Raw genomic sequence first — 22,335 nt, forward strand, 5'->3', positions numbered from 1 at the left:
TGTCATCCCACTCAAGTTTTTTATTTTTTTATTTTTTTATTTATTTTTTTAAATTTTTAAATTTTTAAATTTTTCATTTTTTATTTAATTAATTAATTTAGAATATTTTTCCATGTTTGCATGATTTGTGTTCTCTCTCTCCCTTCTTCCTTCCCCACTCCTGGAGAAGATGAGCATTTCCACTGGGTTTTACATGTATCATTGTCAAAACCTATTTCTATATTATTAATATTTGAAATGGAGTGATCATTTAAAGTCAAAATTCCCAATCATATCCCCATAGACCCATGTGATCGAGAAGTTGTTTTTCTTCTATATTTCTGCTCCCACAGTTCTTTCTCTGGATTGGGTAGCATCCTTTCTTATAAGTCCCTCAGAGTTGTCCTGGATCATTGCAGTGCTGCTACAAGTGAAGTGCATTACATTCCCATTCAATTTTTAATTGTTGCCATTAACTTCACCACTACTACTAATGCTTTTTTGCAGATTCAAATGGCTAAAAAACTTACATGATTTTAAACTTTATGAATGTATGGAGGGAGAGAGAGGTGTGGAACACTTTTTAAACAATGAATTCCCTCTCTTCTATAACTGTTCTGTAACAATAAAAAACTAACAATTAACCAATAGACTTTTGGAGAGAGAATTGGTCTGGATATTTTTCTCAATTCTATCTCACTTTCCCTACATCAGTCATGGCAGCATGAAATTTTGCTCTTTAGCCAGAAAAAGAAAGCATTTCCACTACAGGGAGGAGGCACATACTCTTTAGATAGACTCGAGCATTGGGAAATATCCTCTTAGGAGTTAAGAAGTAGCTTCAAAAAAACAATTACCTTTCAGAGGCTGGGTTCTCTCTTTGACTTCTGACTCTGGCCTAATGTCACCAAATAACTCTTATGGGACCATCAGAAACATGGAAAATCACCACTCAGCCAATGATGTGATCCCCTACAATTCAATGAGGGAAAAAATTGTGCACACTACATAAAGGGATATCAAAGTGTGTCATTATTGCCCCTTACTTTCTATACCAATATCAATTGGGAAAAGATGGGATAGGGGAAATCATTTGGACAAAAATCAAGTACTTGCTGTACAAAAATATGAGAATTATAGTTTGACTGGTTGGGAGCATAGTAGGCACTTACAATTTGATTTGAATTTAGTTGTTAAATTTCAGTTCCTGGTTTCCCTACCTCCTACTGATATCTCTCATGAAGTTATATTTATTGGTTAGGAATGTTTTATATTACAACATTTGTATGTAGAAGCTAATAATAATGTGTCATTTATTTAAATAGTGCTTGAAAGTTGGCAAAGGGACATACATGTATCTCATTTTTATCCTCACAAGATTCCTAAGAGATCAATGCTATCTTTATTCTCATGTTAGAAGATGAGGAGAAAACTTAGACAAATAGAGGTCTAGTGACTTGCCCAGATAGTAAATTGCTGAATCAAAATTTGAACTTGAGTCTTCCTGGCTTCATATCTCATACTCTTTCCACTGTGGTTCCTCCAAGATAGATGATTACTTTTGGTTTGAGTCACAAGAGAGGCAACTACCACTCTCAAATTTAAGAAAGCCCTATAACTGATCACTCCTATTTAAAACCATGAACCCCTACCTGGTGGATTACACACTGAACATCAGTAGGAAAGCATAAAAAAATAAATATATATGTATATATAACATATAATATATAATATATAACAATATAACAATAATATAATTCAATTGATTGGATTTAACTGGATGTTAACAAAGATATTCATTAAATTAATATAATAGGAAAAGTTGGCATTAACATTACCTCAAAAATATATAATGGGGTAATTTGTATAAAATTTGAAATCAGAACACCTGGTATCAAATCTCATTTCTGATCAAGAATAATTGTGTGATGAAAAATATGTGAAGAAAGTGACCTAGGAATACCAGATGTAAAACTGTATTAAAAACAGTAATCATCAAAATAGTCTGGTACTGGCTAAATAAAAGATTGATAAATCAGTAGAATAGATACAGGACACAAAACTTAGTAACGAATGATCATTAATGTTTGATAAATCAAAAGATCCAAAAGCTTGGGATAAGAATTCATGAAAACTTGGGAAAATTAAAAAAACAGTATGGCAGAGACTAGGAATAGACCAACAACTCCCAATTTATAATAGATAAGGTCAATATGGGTATATAATCAAAACAAAAAGCATGCTACCCTAAACAAATTAGAGGATGATAGAATAGACTACCTATCAGATCTATGGCTGAAGGAAAAATTTAGGACAAAACAATAGATAGAGAACATTATAAAACATAAAATGGATGATTTTGATTATATTAAACTTAAGAAATTTTGTACAAACAAAATCAAGTCAAATATATAAAAAACAAAAATCATTCTCCAATTGATAGTCAAAGGATATGAAGAGACAGTTTTCAGATGAAGAAATCAAAACCATCTATAGTCATAAAAAAATTCTGTAAATCAAACAATTAGAGAAATGAAATTTAAAATAACTCTGAAATCCCATATCATATCTGTCAGATTGGCTAATATAACATAAAATATGACAAATGTTGGAGGGGATACAGGAATATTGAGACATTAATATATATATAATAATAAATAAATCCAACTGTTGTTGGAGTTGCAATCTGATGCAATCATTGTGGAGAATTTGGAAGTATGCTTGGAGGACTTAAAAACTATATATACCCTTTGATCCATTAATACCATTCCTAGATCTGTGTCCATCAATTGGGGAATGGCTGAACAAGTTGTGGTTCATGATGATGGTGGAGTATTATTGTGATATAAGAATGACAAGCCAGGTGATTTCAGAAAAAAATCTGGAAACTCTTACATTAACAGATGCAAAATGAAGTGAGCAGAACTAGAAGAACATTATACACAGTGACTGTAATATTTCTTGATGAATAACTGTGAATGATCTTATGAGTTATTCTCAGCAATGCAGTGATCCAAAACAATCTCAGATACTCATAATGTAAAATGTCATCTGCTTTCTGAGAAAAATAAAAACAAAAACAAAACCTGCAGTCTGAATGTAGACTGAAAAATAAAATTTCATATTCTTTTTTCTAGTTTTTGAGATTTCTTCAGCAAAATGACTGTTATTAGAAAATGTTTTACATTATTGCACATATCAAATCAATATCAGATTGGTTAGTGTCTTAGGTAGAGGGGGAGACAACAGACCCATAGGGAGGTAGGGAGGGCCAAAGAAGGGAAATCATTTGGAACTCAAAAAATGAATGTAAAAAAATATTTTACATGTAATAAGAAAAACATTTTAAAATATTTAAAATATTTAATTAAAATATTTGTGTGATATTTAATAAATTACTTAGCTATTCTGAGCTCTTATTGTTTCATCTTTAAAAGAAGAGTATTGGATTTAGAGAGCATTTGTGCTTGCTCCCAGCTCTAAATCAATGAATGAATGAAGTTATAGTCCTGAATATACTATTCCACAAATATATATGTATATACTATTATATATTATATATATATATCATATATGGGAAGGGCTAGAAGAATAAGATAGTACTGAAATGTGTGTAAGATACATTTGTGTCAGTAGGAAACTCACAACCATGGATATTTGAAGTACTTTTTTTTAGTTCTTGTCAAACTGACTGTAAGGGTAATTTTAGGGTTGTGACATAATCTAAATTAATTTGGTTGCCACGGAATATCCCAAATAAAATACTCAAATAAGTTTGGAAATTTTATGGTGACTTTATTAATATAGAGGGAAAGAATTAAGGAGAAGAGAAAGGGAAAGGGCATAGAATTTCTCCCTCCTGGGCTGTGCCAGGGGGAGTTCAAAGACCTCCATCACAAGGTCTCCTCAGAAGATCAGAGGCTTTCCTAAGAGGATAGTGTTTGGAAGGTAAAGGAGAAAAGAATCAGCCTAAACTCCGAGAGAGCTCAGTGAAGATGCCTCACCTGAACTAGGCTACTAAGCTTCTTCCAGTATTGTATCAAGGAAATTCACTGCCAAACCTGGACAATAGCTGCTTCCACGCCAAGATGCCAAGACAGTCAGAATGCTGCCACCAGAGTCACCTATCCGTGAAAAGAGGCCGGAGAGAAGTGATGTGAAGTATATAGAATGTTTTTAAATCACTTTCCTGAATCTCACATGTACCAATGGTAGCTTACGCTTGACATAGGACAGCCCAGGGTTCTATCAGTTGTTTCTGATGTGTCCTTTGCTAGCACATGTCTGTCATAGGCCATCCTCCTCAATGCTTCATCCTTAAGTAGGAGTGTAGACATTCCTCTTTTTTGTTAGACTAAGCAGGGTGGAGTAAATCTAAAATTCATACTAACTTTAATATTAACATTGCAAAAGAAAAATTTTAAAAATGGTTTTAAAAGATGTACTTCAATCTTTACTTTAGTTAACTTTAAGTAAAGATTGAAGTACATCTTTTTTAAATCATTTTTCCCCTGTTGGGTAAAATAGATTTCTATTGCCAATAAATTATATATTTAGATAGATAGATAGATAGATATTTATGAAGAGGACCATTGGCATCATGGGACAATATCTTGACTTGTGTGTGAATTGCATTTAACGGAAGCAGAGTTTCACAGTCATCACTTTTTCTTCTAGTCATAGAAGTCCAAGGGCAAAATAAAAGTCAGGATGACTGGTGGTGTTCAGGTGATGATCAGTGATTATTTTTTTATTTTCAATTTTATACTCTACTTCTATGATATTGTAGCAATTTTTCTTGATAATTTTCTTGAAATATGGTGCTTACCCTATGACTTCCATCATGATTTTCAGGTAATCCAATAATTCTTAAATTATCTCTTCTGATCTATTTTCCATGTCAGCTATTTTGTTCTCATGAGATATTTCACATTTTCTTTTTTTGTTCAGTCCTTTCACTTTGTTTTATTGTATTTTGAGGTTTCATGGAATCATTAGCTTCCATTTTCCTGATTCAAATTAAAAAAAAAAAAACCTTACCTTGTATCTTAGAATCAATACTGTGTATTGGTTCCAAGGCAGAAGAGTGGTAAGGGCTAGGCAATGGGGATTAAGTGACTTGCCCAGAGTCATACAGCTGGGAAGTGTCTGACACCAGCTTTGAACCTGGGACCTCCCATCTCTAGACCTGACTCCCAATCCATTGAGCTACCCCAGCTGACCCCCAATTCAAATTTTTAAGCAGTGAACTTCTCCTTTTTCTTTTTTAATTTGGACATTTCTGCTTCTTAAGAAGTTATTTCACATATGAAATTTTGTACTTCTTTCCATTTGGTCAATCATGCTTTTCAAGGTGTTATTTTCTTTATTTTTTTGTCTGTTATCTTTTCATCATTCTTCCTTTTTTCATCTCTTCACCTATTTCCACTCTTCTACTACTTTTATTTGATTAAAAAAATTCTAACTCTTCCAAGAATTCTTTTGGGGCTTATGTCTAATTCATATTTTTAGTCTGTTTGTAGCTATTTTGAATTCATTGTCTCTCTGAGTCTGTGTCTTGATCTTCCCTCTCCCTCTAGTAAATTTCTATGGTCAGATTATTGTTATTGTTGTTTGCTCATTTTTTCCACAATATTTCTTGATTTGGAACTTTATATTACTATTAGATTCTGTTCCTAGTGTGGATGAGGGGGAAGGTTCATTGTATCAATATTCAAAAATTTTAACAGTACTGTTTTCAGATCTAATTCTAGCAACTTAAGAGTTCTTGGTGCTTCCAAGTTGGGTATGATCTGGGGGAAAGTATATTTACAGGTTCTTTTTTTTGATTTCTGGTCTTTATCTAGAAATATTCCCTTATTCCTTGGGATTCTAATAAATGATTCAGGGTCACTGATCCCTTGTGCCCAGAAATGATACAGCCCCTGAGGGCTTCCACTCCATCTTGAACAAAAGTAGTTTTCTTCAAAGTTTAGTTGGTGCTATTTTCTATATAATGCCCTTTTATCCCCCAGCTGCAAATGCTTTCATCTCATACCCCCATAAAATGTTTACAAATTTAAACTATATAATATTGTGTATACATATATATGTATATATATATATATATATATATATATATATATATATATATATATATACTTAATATTGTTCTCCCCAGTAGAAAGCAAGCTCTCTGAAGACAAGAACTACCTTTTCCTTTATACTGTCAACATGGAATTTAGGAATCCCAAACTTGTGGGATCTGATGAACCCCAAGTTTCAGAACTGGCTTGTAGATTGGAGACCCCAAAGCTTGTACTTGTTCCCTGTTCCCATGGGAATCTACCCTGAAGGGAATCCCAAGTTAGCAGTTTCAGACTGAGTGGGAGACCCTCAGGGAAATGACAGTCCTGGTTGGGTGAGATAAGCATATGCTAAGGACCCTCTTTGTTTTAGTCTCCCCTATTGTATTAGAACCTTTCCCAAGAAGATCCATACCTGAGCAGGAACTGTCCTTTAGTTTCTATTGTAAGCAGCCCCTTCTTTTACACCCTACCCTCTAGCTATGATTCCTTTCTTGATTGTATCCTGTCAGTGTAGTTTGAACACTCCCATTTTCTTTGTAGCTATAGTGATGTCAATCATTTTTCCCTGCCCCTGGATTCTGCAAATGGTATATAGGATCCCCAAATTCTTTTGTTCCTCAGGATTCCATCCTGAGTCGTTGGCACTCCCAGTGGTCAGTGAACAGGGTAACCGGACTCTGTGCAGTCTTGGGGAGCAGCTCTGTTGTCATGGCCTATTAGCACTGAGGCCTTTAGTGCTGAACCCCTTTAGCCCTTGATTAAAGAGTGATTTTGACTATTTAATAGTTCTGTGTTTTTTCTACTTGACATAATGGAGGTTCCACTGAGATCTGAATTCCCAACTGCCTGAGCCCTCTTGCTAACGAGAACTTCGAGACCTGCAGTACCTCACAGAACCCATTTGGTGTTGGGTCAGGAGTCTGGTTAGCAAGGGCCAGGTAAGTGGCTCTCAGAGTGTGATATTGAAATCACTTTAAAAGACTGATATATATTAATTTAAGATTGCCAAGGAATTCACTTATGTAATTCCTAAATGAAACACTCAAGTCAGCTGCCAAATTTTTATTGTGTTTTAATTACAAACAGGAGGAAGAAAGTATTAGAGGGAGGGGGAGAGAGAGAGAGAGAGAGAGAGAGAGAGAGAGAGAGAGAGAGAGAGAGAGAGAGAGAGAGAGAGAGAGAGAGAGAGAGAGAGAGAGAGAGAAGGATAAGGGAGAGAAGGAAAGAAGTTTAACCCAGACACACTCTGGCTCAGGCTGAGCCAAAGTGGGCTTTAAGGCCTTGGATAGACAAGGCAGGGAAAGGGATCAGTCCTTATCACTCACATGACCAATCTGAAGGAAAGCAGTCAGCAGGGCTCCTCCACCTCCATGCACCAGCCTCCAACTGACTCTTGCCCTCCTCACAGGAAGTTCCGAGAACTCCGGAGGCTGTTCTCTACCTTACTTCCTGTGTCTCACATGTGCCGATGGCTCTAGCTTGACCTCGAACCACCCAGAGGTCTGTCCTTTTTTTGCACATATCTGATGAAGGCCATATTCTCAAATAATTAAATCTTGAGTTTTCTGCAGCCCTTCCTAATCTTGTTACACTGAATAGGGTAGAGAATGTAATTTCCAAAACCTGATTCAATTATTCCAAGTTTCTCTATTATTATTGATCAGGAAATAGCTAAATCCAATCTTCTAAAGAATGGTCTGAATAGGGTGAAGTAGTTTTGAAATTCACAGGAGATAGGACTCGCATCTCATGTTTGGGAGTGACTCACTCTTTAATTAAGGGATTGTTAGTTGGGCGTGTGTGGGGTACACAGAGCCGCATCGTCCATAGTCCCCTGGGTGCTATTGGACATGGGTAACAGCTTTTCTGTTGTCCCAAGAAAGATGGGTGCAGTTAGCATCCCAAAGAACCACCTAGAAATACAGCCACAAGTTACATGGTTTCTAAGTGTGGACCTGGATGCAAGTTAACATTTCCAAGTTAACAATATCCTCAGTAACTGCCACCCTAGTGGCATAAAAAACATAATAAAATCTTCAGAAATATCTGTGAATGTAATGATTGAATCCATAATTCAAGGCCAACAATTCAGTTCCATGCTTCATGTTATGAAATAAGTCAAGCTTTTAAATTATTCTTGATAAATTGCTGATCCACTTGTCTTTGCAAACTCTGCATCACTAATTGAATGATTTCTAATATTAATAGTCTTAAGACCAAGGGAAGTCCATACCATAATGAACTACCTAGTATTGCTTAAATTGTAACTATTATGCAGTGAAAGCTTTCTTTTCAATCACCTAGGACTAAGTTGGAAGTTTAGCTTATGTGGTAATCTCCATCTATCAAAATCCATCACTCCATCTATCAGTGTTTATTAAGGGTCAACTATGTACTAAGTATATAAAGCGAAAAAGTTAAAAAATTCTTGTCTACCAGGCATTTTCCTATCAGCAGAGAAACACACACACACACACACATATAATGTACATTATTATATACAAAAATGCAGTGGGGATTCTTTGGCCCTCTCAGAATCAGTTAAATGTTAACCTTGAGGGTTTGGGATACTCTGAGGTGTTGGGATATTCACTCTTCACTATTTGCATTGAATTCAATTCCCTTTGGCTGTTACCTTCTCTTCCTCATTATTATGGGATCAGTGACTAGCATTCTATTACATTTGAACTCTTAAAATTAATTAGGCTTAAAAATTTTTTTATTGTGTTTTAATTATAAACAGGAGGAAGAAAGTATTAGAGGGAGAGAGAGAGAGAGAGAGAGAGAGAGAGAGAGAGAGAGAGAGAGAGAGAGAGAGAGAGAGAGATTTTATTTTATACAAATATAAAAAATATATAAACATTTTCCTTATACCTAGGGAACATATTCTTCCCATATACTTTCTGTCTCTTAGAGGACAACAGGCTCAATTTAGCTCAGTTCTTATGTATGTGTCCTGTTAAGGACACACAAAAGTTGCATCTTTGCCAAAGAAGTTCTTATCTCACCTATCTCTTGGCTTAGATTCTAAAGGTCATATCTTCTTCCTCAAGCATCATTACTGTACAGACTGTGGGTACTAGAGTACCCTTCTGACCTTTCCAACTCAAGGGTCATGTTTCCAATCGAGGTCACCTCAAAGTTCTATGACCAAGGACCAGGACCCTTCCACAAGACCATATTGCCTCAAAGAGAGGAAGGTCTGTCAACTTAGATACCAAAGAGAAGAGCCACTAAATGGGATCAAGAGGAACTAGTGGAAATGTATAGGAAGATTCCAAAACCAATCAATGAGACTCCACAACATGTAAGAAGTCAGTCAGAATGTGTGCTCCAGAGTCTTCCCAAGGCAATTCCATTCCAATGACTATCATAGAAGGAAGCATGATAGCCTTGTCCTCCTTGACAGATACCATATAAGCCCCTCTTCACATGTATAGAATCAATCTCCTATTACAAAAGAGTATATAAAACTAAATGACAGGTATAGTATGAGAGAAAATATTAATGAATAGAAATATTTTAGAAAGTATGATGTAAGAAGTGGCATTTTAGCTTAGCTTTAAAATAAACTTCAGATTTTAAAAGACAGGTGTAGAGAGAATGAATTCCAGATATGGGGAGAGTTAAGGAAAAGACCCAGAGAAAGGAGACGTAGTATCAAGGGCAAAGAAGGAAGGAAATAACTTATAATAAGGTCATATATATACTTTGTGGATATAATATATATATAAATACATATATAAATCAAATAGAAATTAATTAGGGATGGCTAATAACTGGGGTGATCAGGCAGCACAGGTGTTGATAGGAACAAGAGATTTTTAAGAGTATATGGTGGAATCAGAGCCTAGCCTATGAATCCACATGGAATGTATACAACCTTGAGTAAATGTAAATAGTAAAAGAAGCTCTAGCTATCCCTAAGAGAACTTGTATATGATCATGGGCCATCCTTGCCACCATGTCTTCATTGTTGTATTGCTACATAATACCTGGCCTGACATGTTGGCAAGTCCAGGTGCAGGAATTCATTATGCTTTGGCTTGTGGTTGTCAGAACTGGCCTCTTGTGAGTAAGAGCTCCAAATTAACCCTAATAAAACCTATTAATAACCAAGCTGGCATGGTCCCCACTTTTTTTGGTATCTCAATATTCTCTAGAAAGGTCTGCCCCCTTATAATTGTGTAATTAAGGCAGAACAAATCTTCCCCCTTACAACGAGGCAAAAGTAAGGGAGAAACACATTCTAAGCATGGGGGACATACAGCCCAGGAAAAAAAAAAAACATAATTCTGAATCCCCATTGGACCACAGAGGAAACAAGATTTATATCTCAAGAGATTCTTGAAGTCAATTACACCAAAAAACAAATATTTTAGAAGCTAAAATAGATCCAGATCTTTCCTGTTACTCAGAAAAATGGTGAGTCTTGTCAATTGTGGGAGATTATGATAAGCCAGGATGTGAAAAATAAACTTTTATCTGTAATTGCATCTGAGGAGGAGGAGGGGAAGGAACTATGAATAATACTGAGAACATTTTTTTCAGTCTGTCTTCTTGCTAAAAGTGGGAAGCAATTAGTTGGGTAAATGGGTTAATGGTGGTCCTACATAGACAGTCAAGATTGTAAGAAAAAAAGTTTCTATCCCAGAAATGCCAAGTCAATTCTTTTTATAGTACAGAATTGTGGGAGTTTCATGTGTGTATGTGTGTTTATATATACACCTTATGGAATAATTTCAGCTCTGTTCTGCTTTATGTGTTCTGCCTACTCACAGACTGATGAAAGAAGTTTTACATAAAAGTTTGCAACTTCTGGTTATTGCTAAAATTCTTGAATTGCTAAAAATTAATGATATTTAAACATCTTCTTGGGAAATTTTAGTTCTCTATTCAGAGTAAGATCCAGCATTCTAGGAGGTTGCTTTTTTTTTTATTTTAAATTGGATTTTTCCCCCTTTAAACTAAATGTTTCTCATAATACAAAACAGCACTCAGTGATCCATGTAGGCTTCCATTTATAATATTAATAGAAGACATGTTCCATGCTAATCCATCTCATTAATATTAAAGAAAGAACTCTAAGACTGGTGAGCACTTAATCATTTGCAATTAGCACCTAACGGCTAATTCTATGGAGGGCTCTTAGAGAGGGAAGAGGGAAAAGTAGCACCCATTTGTTAAATGTTAGTTGATTTAACTTAAAGGATTTAATACTGGGAAAACTCAGTAATTAGAACGATTTATGGAGTCAGGCAACTTAAGTTGATCATTTAAAAGTAAAAGAGTCCAGAGACTGTGCAGTTTGAATATGTCCAGGACCTAGACTCTCTCTGAAATGAATTTGATTAGATCCTACTCCATGGAAGGCCCATGGATTTGGCATCTGAGTAAGGCAAATAAACCCCATGGTAGGTTGCTATAACACTTATCCCCAAATCCAATTAGCAGGATGGGCAGGGTGTTTGGGTTGGTTCCAAAGGAAGCAGCTTATTTCCCTGACTTTGACTAAATCTGGGATGAGAATGTCTGGGAGTTCCTTACTTGAAGAATAACATAGTTTCAAGATCCAAACCTATATTTTCTCTCTCAAAAATTGGGAACAAAGGATCATATCCTACTCTGGTCCTACCTCCTCTTTATTCCAGCCTCATCTGGAGGCAGTATAGCCTTTTCTCAAGATCATAGACATTGAGTTGGCAGAGACCTTAGAGTCTACTTCTTTCATTAGATGAAGGAATTAAAATGGAGAATAAAAATGACTTGCCTAGGTTCACATATCTAGTAAATATATAAGGTAGGATTTGAACTCAAATCTTCCTAACTTTAAGCCCAAGGCTCTATCCATGGTATGATGCTGCTCTTTTTCAATGATTCATCAGAAATGACTGAAAAAAAATAATGCTCAAGAACAGGTTGCTGAGCCCCAGAAGAGTAATGACAGCAGAGGGAAAGTGTTGAAAGGAGTGTTGTATTTATGTAAAAGTTTGCAATTCTAATCACTGTCCCTTACTCTTAGCACATGGCCAGTTTTCACACAGTTGAGACTGGTGTATTTGTGAATTCATATTTTCATTAAGCATCATAATGTAAAATGATATTAGAAAAACCTATATTTGACCTACATCTTAAAACTGGTCATGAAATTTGCCATCCCTGAAATACAATATTTCTTCCATCTGTACATGAATTTAACTATCTATAAATTTGTTATAAGAAACACATTTTATAAACTTCTAAATGTTATATAAATATGACTTATTGATTCATTATAATAGGATGAAAAGCACTGTGATGTATGATGAATAAATAGCAGGATGTAGTCCTGCCTCTGAAACATACTGTCAGTGTCAGTCTGAATAAGCTATTTAACCTCTCCACACACCAGGAAACTCTCCCAGATTACAAGTTGAAGAGAAGGAGCTGATCTATATTGGTAGTGTCCTTTCATGGCACTTATTACCATTGAAATCACAAATCCAGTCTTCATCTCTCTTGTAATGGAGAAAAAAAGGAACCATGTAAGAAGCTTAGGGAAGTGGGCATAAGACTTCTTTGTTCCTGCCTTCATTTTATATCTGTCAGTCAATCAGCAAGCATTAATTGATTGCCCTTAGGATACTCTCTACTAAATACTTATTATGATGACCCTTAGCCCTAGTTCCACTGGTAAGCTTAGCAAATTACCCAAGGTTTTAATCACTCTAGGTGCTGACAGTTCCTAATTGGAAGATCAATCAAGTCTCTTTGGAGGCAAAGCAGAATGTAAAAAGTACTTTCATGTTTGTCTTTCTGCCTTCCTCATGCATTCTCCTCTAGAATTCCTTAACACTGGCTCCTGCCATCATTGGTTTCTCTTGATCCAAATTCACCCTTTCCAAATCTTTGCCATGCAATTACTTTTTGGTTGTTTTATTTTTCACTCCTTCATATTAGATAACAACTCCAACTTCTATATTTTCCAACTCTTAGAGTTCTCCTACACTACACAGAAGTAGCCCAGATGTATGGTACCATGACTTCTGCATAGCCATTGCAGATGATTTGGAACAACCTCTCTCTTCAGCCTTCTGCCTTAAACTGTACCCTAATCCTTGTCAGCTGTTTCAATTGAATGGAGTTTCAGGGATTTGAAAGGAAGCATGTGGGTGAGGCAACTCTCACTGTTATATACACATGTGCAAGGCATGTTGAAGTTATAGTCTTATCCAGGAAATAGCACATATTCTTAGGGTCATCTTCAATTAGGAAGGACAATCTTCATGTAAGTGTATGGAGGAGCTTCTGGTGAGAAGATTAGGTAGATGTCCATGGATGTGTTCTAAGAGGACTCAACTTGAGAAGAGTATTTGCTCAAGACTAACCTAGGCACACCCAAACTCGCTTTTCACCCTTTTAAGCATGGAACTGGGGTATCTTTGTGAGATACCATTTTTGACATCTTCAGAAAACCTTGCATCATTTTAAAGACAGGTAAAGACTTCTTATTATCTCCTTATAAGTATTCCCTGCCAAATCTATTTGTGAAATACTTACAGGTCAACTAGAATATTGTTTCAGTGTTTCTGGTTAGAGGATTGGGGTCTAAGATATGCTGGTCACCATGTTTTTTCTTTTTTAAGTTTGAAATTAATTTTTATTTTTAAACATTTTTCATGTTTATATGATTCATTTTCTTTCTCTTCTCTCTTTTATCCCCCTCCCAGAGCTGACAAGCAATTTCACTGGGTTGTACAAATGTCATTACTTGATACCTATTTCCATATTATTCATTTTTGGTAGAGAGCAGTCTTTTAAAGCCTAAACCCCAAATCACATATCACATACCTATGTGATCACATACCTACACATGTGATAAGATATATAATGTTTTCTTGTGTGTTTCTATTACCATAGTTCTTTCCCTCAATATGATTAGCATTCTTTCCCATAAATCCTTAAGGAATTACCTGGCTTGTTCCATTGCTACTAGTAGGAAAGTTCATTACATTGAATTGTTCCACAATGTTTTTGTTTCTGTGTAAAATGTTCTCCTTTCACTCTGCATTCATTGAAGTTCTTCCAGTTCGTAGAGAAATCCTCCAGATTATCATTCCTTACAGCACAGTAGTATTCTGTCACCATCATATACCACAATTTTTTAGTCATTCCCCAATTGAGGTACAACATTTCATTTTCCAATTTTTTTTTGCTACCACAGAGAGTGTGACTATGAATATTTTTGTACAAGTATTTTTCCTTATTATCTCTGTGTAAAAACGTAGTAGTGGTATTTCTAGATCAAAGGGAATGCATTATTTTAAAGCCCTTTGGACATAATTCCAAATTGCCTTCCAGAATGATTGGACTAATTCACAACTCCACCAGCAATGCATGTGTCCCAATTTTGCCACAATACCTCCAACATTTATTATTTTCCTTCATGGTCATATTGGTCAATCTGCTAGGTATGAGGCAGCTCCTCAGAGTTGTCTTGATTTGCATTTCTCTAATTATAAGAGATTTAGAATACATTTTCATGTGCTTATTGATAGTTTTGATTTCTTTATGTGAAAACTGCCTATTCATGTCCCTTGACCATTTGTCAGTTGGGAAATGGTATGATTTTTTTTTTTTTTGTAAAACTGACTTAGTTCCTTGTAAACATGAGAAATTAGACCTCTGTCAGTGGTTTTTGTCATGAAATTTTTTCCCTAAGTTGTTGCTCCCCTTCTAATTTTGGTTGCATTGATTTTGTTTGTATAGAAACTTTTTTTTTTAACTTAATATAATCAAAATTATTTATTTTATATTTTGTAGTGTTCTCTATCTCCTGCATGGTCTTAAATTCATTTCTTTCCCATAAATATGTCAAGTATACTATTCTATAGTCACCTAATTTGTGTATGATTTCTCTATTTTTAATTCTTTCATCCATTCTGAATTTATCTTGATATAAGATATAATATGTTGATCAAGACCTAATTTCTCCCATAGTGTTTTACAATTCTCCCAGCAGTTTTTGTCAGATAATGGGTTCTTGTCCCAAAAGCTGGGATCTTTGGGTTTATTGAACACTATCTTGCTACTGTCATTTATCCCAAGTCTATTCCATTGATCCACCCTTCTATCTCTAAGTCAGTACCATATTGTTTCATTGATCACTGCTTTATAGTATAGTTTGAGATCTGGTAATACTGGGCCTCCATTCTTCACATTTTTTTTCATTAGTTCCATTTATATTCTTGATCTTTTGTTCTTCCAAATTAACTTTGTAATGGTGGCCTTGTTAATGGAGAGAAAAGAAAAGATCCAACAGATAATGTGAATCTAGGAATAAGAAAAATTGGTAACATGTGGTGAATAAGGGATAAGAATTGAAGGATAATGTTTGTAGTTAGATGACCTGTTACTTACTAATTTTGTGTTTTTGTCTAAGAAATTTTATCTCATTAGATCATTTTTTTCTCATTTATAAAATGAAGATATTGGATTAAATAATTAAGTAGTCTCAGAGATTCCTTCTGGGTCTAAATCTTGCATGATGGAAGTTATATGCCCATATGTTTGTGTGTTTGTAAATAAAATATGTGATCAGAAGCAAGCCCAGGACATAATCAGACTATAAGATGAATCCTTTCTTTGGAACATCTTCAAGAGTCTACGGAAGTCAGCTCCAACAAATTCCTAAGTCTTTTGTTAAATTTTTATTATGAGCATTTATATATCTCAGAAATAAGTAAATGCTACAACATAGGACTTAGTTTATTGTTTCATTGATTATCTAGACATAGAAAGTGCTAAAATGATAGATTAAATGGAAATCTTTAATCTGGTTAAAATGACCAGTTCTCAGAAAACTGATTATTAACCAGCTCACCAATGTACATCTTCCTTTACAATGTAGACTTTTCCCCATTGATACCTCAATGATATCTTAGAATCAATATTTAGAACTAGGAAAGACCTTAGAGACCATGTAATACTTGGCACAGTGCCTGGCACAGAGTAGGACCTTAATGAATGCTGATCCATTGATTGATTGATTGATCTAAACTAATCTAAATCCAACATTTTTCAGATAAAGTAATCAAGACCAAAGAATGTTAAGTGACTGGTCCAAAGTCACAAAGGTACTAAGCAAGAAGGGAGGATACCTCCTTAAAGAGATAGTAAACATCAAAAAAAAAAAGCAGTGATTTAAAAAAAATACAATTTGACTTAATTAAGAGCATCTTATATTGGACTAAGGTCAATTCTTTTTTATAAATAGGGTTACTAAACTGTAAGATAATGGGAATGTCATGTGTATCACATGTACAGGCATGTATACATATTACACACGTGCATATAAGTCCTATTCAGACATGTTTCATTCATGTCCAACTCTTTATGATCCAGAGTCACAGAGCTATTAAGAGTCTGAGGCTGAATTTGAAGTCAGGACGATTCATCTTCAGGACCAACACTTTATCCACAACATCACCTAGCAGTGCCCAAGGGAAGACTTGTGAAGCATGGGGAGACTTCTCCTGGCATAATAGGTGAGGAAAGTAATTCATTCTAGATCTTCACATCAGAGGTGCTAGTCCTCCTTGAATATCCCTATATAACTCTAGAATTATCCTGAGCAGCAGTCATGAAGCTAAAAGATGAGCCTTTTGACTATATCTCTCTATGAAAATTAGGGACATTCTCCTTGACTTTTGATTAAGACAATAGAAAAGTCTCTGAAAAGTTATTTGATTGAACTGAAATTTTTCTGCATGGAACCTGCTTAGAATTATTTCACATAATTGCTCTCAAGTTTAAGCAAAAGCAATGTCTCTGATCATAATCCATTCTCAGGTTTGGAATTGGTTGCACGTTCCTATTCTAGGGCAGCTAGGAGGTGCTGTGAATAAATTGGATTCAACAACACCTGAGTTGACATCTGGCTTCAGACTGTGTGATCATAGACAAATCATTTAGTCTATCTGCCTTGGCTTTCTCATCTGTAAATGATGATAATAATTGTATATACTTTCAAGGTTGTTGTGAAGATAAATGAGATATTTGTGAAGCATTTCACCCAAATGAGTGTTATTATTATCATTGTTTCATTGTAGTTCTTGTTATGAATTTCATTGTGCTGGGAGCATTCCTTCTCAAAGGAAGCATTACATCTATTTAGGCCATTGACAAGTACAAATTTTGGTCCAGAAGAGGGTAACCAATATTATGAAGATATGCAGAAATTGCTTCGTACAAGGATAGCTTTGAGGAACTGGAAATATTTAACCTGAGAAAGAGTTGAAAAAGTGGGGAAAAGAATGTCCTACTCAAATGTGTGAGTTGCAAATGAGCTGAAATAATCTTGTTACCAGATGATGTTGGTCAATTTATTGAACCTCTGTGAAATTCAGTTTCCTCCACTATAAAAATGAAGGGGGTGGCTGAGTTGGCCATTATGATCCTATGCTTCCAGTGGGCTTTGGAGTACAGCTAAGGATAGATGGATGGAAGAAAAAGGAAGACACATTTTCTCTCTATATAAGGATAAGCAGCTTTGTGTAGAAAGGTAGCCTTGGAATGAGGTAGGACTGGGTTCAAAAACTCCCATTACATGTTCTGGTTGTATAACTCAATGTCTCAGGCCCCTAGGAAACCAGGCAAGCCTGTAAATTACAAATAGTGAGTTTCCTTAAGGCAGAGGAAGCAAGAGGAGACCCATAAAAATGTTATGACAGATCTAAACTAAAAGAGAAGAAAGCAATAAAGAAAAAAATAAAAACCTCTGGACCCTCCCCCCCCTATTATCCCCCCCCCCAAAATGAAATGGAATTCAAAAAGAAATATTTCCTCTCACTAGAGATCTTCCAGCAGAGGCTGAATAACTTCTCAGCAGAAATACTAAGAAGGAATTCCCCAGTTCAGGTTAGAAGCTGGGTTTTAAACCTGCCTTTCTCACTTAGTATCTATGAGATTCAAGGCAAACAGGGTTAAATGACTTATCCAGGGTCACACAGCTAGTGTCTGGAGCCATATTTGAACTTATGAAGATGAGTCTTTCTGATTTCTTCAGTCCTAGAACCGAACCACCTTGTTGTATATATGTTTGAATGTGTATATGTATATGTATGAATGTATGCCTATATATGCATGAGTATTATGTTTGGGAAACTCTTCTTTATTTCAAGTTGGTAAAACTCCTAATTTGAAAAAAAAATGATATCTCGAGGCAAAGAGGAACATAGTCTATCATGTTCCAGATTTGGATTCAGAAAGAATTGAGCACAAATGTTGCCTGAAATGTGATGGCTTAGTCACTTAACCTCTGGCAGTCACAGTTTCCTCATTTCACAATGAAAGGGTCAGACTCAATAACATCCATTGTCCCTCCTCAGTCTCAACCTATATTTTGAATCAAGATAGAGAACAATTAAAATGTAACCATAGTCAGCATCTAGAGGGAAATCAGAAAGTTCTATTGGCTAAGATATCTAACTATCTAGGTATTTCGGGAAACTGTGCTAATGCAAGAGAGGTTTCCTGCATGAAATATTGCCCCAAATGGTTTTGCCAAATCTTTACATATAGAGAGGTTTTGTTGTAATGAAATTTGTTATAATAGGATTTTGCTCATTCATCCCTTGTTTTGCATTTGAGGTCACGCAACAAAGAAATACTCTTGCCAGAGTAGGAGGGGGAAAAAAAAGGAGACAAACCCTGGCAGATAAATATTTTCTTTTGATTCTCTTGGTCACTCTTACACTACAACTTCCCAACTTTATATTACTGAAATTGTTATTTATTGAGAGGGCTGGACTCATTTATCTTTTTGCTGTACAATAAGATATACATCATCGCTATCCTCACTTCTCTGAGTAACAACAAATTAATATACTCAGAACTGGGGAGAAGATGTTCAATTATTTTGATTGCATTTCCTGAGTGAACCTATTATTTCTTAATGTGCCTGACATTCCAAACAGTTCAAAGAAAAACAGATACCCAAGCCCTCTCCTCACTCCCAGGTGCTGTGAGACTACTCCAGTGCTGCTTTCATTGAGCCAAAGGTGATGCAGTTTTAGAAGAATCAGACTGCTGAGCTCAGATCTGACAATGAAAAGAAACAAAATGAAGCAATTTTTCTATGTTGTTAGGCTTGGTTTACACCCTGCCTCCTTTTCTGTCATTTATTGTTCTTTACCAAAAAGAAGAATATGGCTTTGGGAAGGACACGTTGGTGGAAGGGATGGTCCATGAACCAAGGGAGGAAGTCCAACCTGTCTTCTTAGACCCTCAGTCCACATAGTTTTTGGTCTCAGGGTCCCTTCCCACTATTTCAAATTATTGAGGACTACAAAGACTTCTTTATGTTATTTCTATTAATATTTACTTTATTGGAAAATAAATATCTTTATAATAATTGAATAACTCTAATGATCCCTGGACTACACTTTGTGAACTGGTACTTTAGATGTTATTAGTGTTGTTGGTTTTCTTCTTTCCCCCACCCCAACCTTTCCTTCTCTTTTTCGCCTGGGCTCAAACAATTCCAAGTTAAGTGAACTGAACTTCTGATCAAAATGATTAATTCACTGTCTGATCACTACATGTTCATGCTCAGCCTACTTGATTTATTATTTCTAAATTCTAATAAATAACATCAAAATGATTAGTTTTGACTTTTATATAAAACTTTAGACTTTCTTCTTCTTTGTCTTGATTTCAGTCATTCTGCTTTGATTAATAATTAATCAACACATGTTTTTAAGTACCTACAATGTGCAAGGAATTGTGCTGGCTTTAGATCCACAAAGTAAAATGGATAGTTGGTTCCTGCTCTCAGAAAGTTTATATATATATAAGACCTTCTCAAGTCTTACTTGCATACTCCCAATAATACTTGTAAATTTGGATCCCTAGAAGATGATTAATTTCCTCACTCAGAATCCTAGGAGCAGCCTTCAGAGATTAGAATGGTTTTCCAGGATTACCACTCATGAGCCCCAAAGCATCCATATGCTCTTTCCAATATCAGCTAACCAGTTGATATACCCTCAATATTAATCAAAGAGCTGAAACCAATTCGCTTTTATAAGAGATTTTTATTGTGAAGGTATAGCAATTACAAAAGTTACAAAAATTCTCCCAAACTAAGATTTCCCTACCCTCTTTCTATATACTTTGTTCTGGGAAGGAATTGTCTCAAATTTTGAGGAACAAAGTATTTGAAGCACCTATGTAGGGAGAATGAATGGCCAAAGGCAACTTAATATCCCTGACATTTTTCTTTTATTCTTCTTGAATTTCTCCTCCCCCCACCAAAAAAAAAGTTACCATTTTATTATTGTACAGTCAATAGATATTTCCCTTTTGATCAGATGAGCAACCTCATTTCCAGACTCAGCTGTCATTATGATTGTTTCTAGGACCCTCGTTGTTGGTAAACATTGATGGACCTATCCGTCTTGATGGTTACTGAGCATTCCCATCTTGGGACTGAAAAAATGGGATGTCAGAATAAAAGAAACACAGCATGATGTACTCAACAACACATGGCACCAGTGTGAGGGGGAAGCCTTGTACAGGGCATCCTGAAGCAAGTAGCCCTCCTTACTCAAAATTCTCCAGGGAAGAGAGAGAATGAGAGGTGATTCTCTTGACTCATTCATATGAAATCTATCTTACAGTTCAGCCTCTGCTAAGTTATTAGTCCTTATGAATATACAGAAAACCTGGTCTTTTCAACATCACAGTCATTCATGGCTCCTCAGTCTCTCATGGAAAGAAATTGGTTCCTGAAAGTTCCAGTAATTGAATTGTCAGAAGGCAGAGAATTCTCTCAGCATACAATTTTTTAAAAAAGGTGGGGTCTTTCTTGAAAATTGTGAATAAAAGAATAGCCTAAATTTTTTGGATATTTTCAATAAGAATCTAAGTGTGTTCTTTCTCTCATATAGTATTTTCTATGACACTTATGTAACCAAAACTTTCATGCTTAAGAGATAATCAATGGTTTCATCGTATACCATTTTTGTGTTTGTTCTTGTTTACATGGATGGATATTTTTAAAATGTGAATTTAAAAACAATTATTTATTATGCACCTACCTTTGACAATGGGGATATTTTTTGCTCAGATAACATGTTGTTACTTATGCATATGCCTGAATGTAGTGCAATATGATATTAAGAATACAGAATTTGGAATCAGAGCTCATGAAATCAAAGACTGACTGCCACTCGTTATCTGATTAACTTTGAACAAATCAAATAGCATTTCAGAGCCTCAGTTTTCCCATCCTTAAAATAGAGGGTTGGAATAGATAAATTTTTGGGTCTCTTCCAACTATAACTATATGATATTATTATTATTATCATATGATCTTATTATTATAATATGTCCATATTAGTTGATATGGAATATATGAATATTATCTTACTTGATTTAAAAATCCTGGGCTATTTATTTTTAAAAACTCCTGGCCATTTTTATGTAAAAAGTCAATTGTTCCAAAAGTGTTGATCTGTGATTTGAAACCTATTTTCACCCTTGTAACAATTGCTATTGCTTTGGCTCATGCTTAATTGGAACAAGAGAAAGTTTTTATTCCATATCACATTTTCTCTTGATTTGCAAACGGAAGAGGATTTCACTTATGACAGAAAACTGAAATGCCTACAGTGATGCTAACATCTTTGGAAACATTTTTGATGGTAAAAAAAAAAAGACACATATATCACTTTGGGGAAAAGATTTGGCTTTTAATGCAAGTTTTAACACTTTCCCTCTATTCACCTAAACTTCTGGCACAGTAATCTCATCTGACCCTGTGGGCCTTTGGCGTGGTAAAAACTAGTTGGAGATTTTTTAGAATGGTGGATAATCAATTTAGCCTGATTAAATGCAGCTCCCAACTTAAATTATGCAAACCAGAAGAACCCATGGGTTAAAACTAAGGCAGAATTAGGACCCGAAGGCCTTCTAGCAGTTAAGCCATGGAAGGCTATCGGGACTCTGCCGGGGGATGTGATTTTTAGCTGAATCACTTTGAATAATTCCAATGGTTCAGAAACCAGTAATGATGTGCAACAACTAAATTCCAGGGAAGAAAAATGGTTTAATGATTTAGATTATGAACATCAGCATGGAAAAAACAAAAACAAAAACCAAAACCAAACACCCAACCTGAAATGTAAAGCCCCTTTAGTCGATAACAGGACAGTTTTGTAAACCACTTAAGGCTGTGATAAAATCCTACTTGACTGGCCCACGAGCAGATGTGACAAGTTGAATTTATTTCCTCTCTTACCAGGAA

Source organism: Monodelphis domestica, chromosome 2 (genome assembly GCF_027887165.1).
Source record: "Monodelphis domestica isolate mMonDom1 chromosome 2, mMonDom1.pri, whole genome shotgun sequence".
In the NCBI taxonomy this organism is placed as follows: Eukaryota; Metazoa; Chordata; class Mammalia; order Didelphimorphia; family Didelphidae; genus Monodelphis; species Monodelphis domestica.